The sequence below is a fragment of the Schistocerca nitens genome, chromosome 2 (genome assembly GCF_023898315.1).
Source record: "Schistocerca nitens isolate TAMUIC-IGC-003100 chromosome 2, iqSchNite1.1, whole genome shotgun sequence".
Classification (NCBI taxonomy): domain Eukaryota; kingdom Metazoa; phylum Arthropoda; class Insecta; order Orthoptera; family Acrididae; genus Schistocerca; species Schistocerca nitens.
The window spans coordinates 327,482,372-327,484,551 of NC_064615.1; the positions used below are offsets into that span (position 1 = coordinate 327,482,372).

At 51.4% G+C, this 2,180-nt stretch overlaps 1 non-coding gene across 1 annotated transcript; it reads left to right on the forward strand.

Annotated features, from left to right (window-relative positions):
- The first annotated feature begins 370 nt into the window (after nucleotides 1-370).
- On the forward strand, nucleotides 371-444 carry Trnat-cgu (transfer RNA threonine (anticodon CGU)). Its single transcript has one exon. It is a non-coding gene; the product is annotated as a tRNA-Thr (tRNA).
- Nucleotides 445-2,180: the final 1,736 nt, after the last annotated feature.

Genomic DNA, 2,180 nt, shown 5'->3' on the forward strand with positions numbered 1-2,180 from the left:
TGAAAACGTGTGCCCCGACAGGGACTCGAACCCGGGATCTCCTGCTTACATGGCAGACGCTCTATCCATCTGAGCCACCGAGGACACAGATGACTAGCGCGATTGCAGGGACTGCGGTCGTTTCTTTCGAGAACAGTTACTGTCTTCTTATATATAGTTAAAGGCTACCCAGCCATTGACCTTCGTCTGTGCGAATGGGCACAGGTTGCCCAAACTCTTACGGGAATCGCCAAAGTGTGCGCGAGTAATGAGTGGATGGGCAAATGTCTATAAGGTACATTACATATGTAGAATTGTGGAGAGTTGGGAATGTGAGTCTCACGGGAATCGTGCAGGGGATAAGTCCCTGCAGTCGCGCTATTCATCTGTGTCCTCGGTGGCTCAGATGGATAGAGCGTCTGCCACGTAAGCAGGAGATCCCGGGTTCGAGTCCCGGTCGGGGCACACATTTTCAGCTGTCCACATCGAGGTATATCAACAAAACCTGTCGGCAGCTGAGGGTTTCAGTTAATCATCATTTATTCTGCAGTGACGTGTATCAACAAACTGGACTCTCGTCGGGAAAAATGTATTGGTCGCCAGGGTGATTATGTTGAGAAATATATATGAAGACATGAAGAATAAAGATGTAGAATGTTAATAAAGTTTATTTTATTTAAAAAGCTTAAAGGGTTTACATATAAAAATTCGGGGGCGTTACTTTTCAGCACTCCCTCGTTTAATGTGGTAGCAAATATGGTGTTGCTTCATAACGCAATCATTATATACATAAACAAACAGGTATTACAGGGCGCTGAATATGTTTCACAAATAAAAAAGAAGCGAAACGTGTATGGTACTATACGTTGTTTAAGACTGGATAACTTTCAAATCTCCCTCTCCCCGGCACGCACACAAACTGAAGAGAGGGAGCAGTCATCAGTCCCAGTTATAATTATAACATAGCATGCCATTTTCGTTCCATTAGAACAATAGTTAAGAGAAGCTGGTTCGTTCACAACTAAGAGGGTCGGCTGTGGTGGTCCACGGACGGGACGCAGTATGGACTTTGAGGAGTACGTCCTTCGTCACACACAGGACCCGACGTCGAGCACTGTGAACCCTGCCCATGCCATTGGCTCATGTGGATCACGCATGTCAGATAGCATTGGCTCTGCTAGGTGTGTGCTGTGAAGCGGGAGATCTGAAAGTGATCCGGTCATCAAACGAATTTTACTCCTAAACAGTAAATTTTCGGACATACACTCCTCGAAATGGAAAAAAGAACACATTGGCACCGGTGTGTCAGACCCACCATACTTGCTCCGGACACTGCGAGAGGGCTGTACAAGCAATGATCACACGTACGGCACAGCGGACACACCAGGAACCGCGGTGTTGGCCGTCGAATGGCGCTAGCTGCGCAGCATTTGTGCACCGCCGCCGTCAGTGTCAGCCAGTTTGCCGTGGCATACGGAGCTCCATCGCAGTCTTTAACACTGGTAGCATGCCGCGACAGCGTGGACGCGAACCGTATGTGCAGTTGACGGACTTTGAGCGAGGGCGTATAGTAGGCATGCGGGAGGCCGGGTGGACGTACCGCCGAATTGCTCAACACGTGGGGCGTGAGGTCTCCACAGTACATCGATGTTGTCGCCAGTGGTCGGCGGATGGTGCACGTACCGGTCGACCTGGGACCGGACCGCAGGGACGCACGGATGCACGCCAAGACCGTAGGATCCTACGCAGTGCCGTAGGGGACCGCACCGCCACTTCCCAGCAAATTAGGGACACTGTTGCTCCTGGGGTATCGGCGAGGACCAGTGGTGTCGCGACAGGCGTGAATGGAGGGACGAATGGAGACGTGTCGTCTTCAGCGATGAGAGTCGCTTCTGCCTTGGTGCCAATGATGGTCGTATGCGTGTTTGGCGCCGTGCAGGTGAGCGCCACAATCAGGACTGCATACGACCGAGGCACACAGGGCCAACACCCGGCATCATGGTGTGGGGAGCGATCTCCTACACTGGCCGTACACCACTGGTGATCGTCGAGGGGACACTGAATAGTGCACGGTACATCCAAACAGTCATCGAATCCATCGTTCTACCATTCCTAGACCGGCAAGGGAACTTGCTGTTCCAACAGGACAATGCACGTCCGCATGTATCCCGTGCCACCCAACGTGCTCTAGAAGGTGTAAG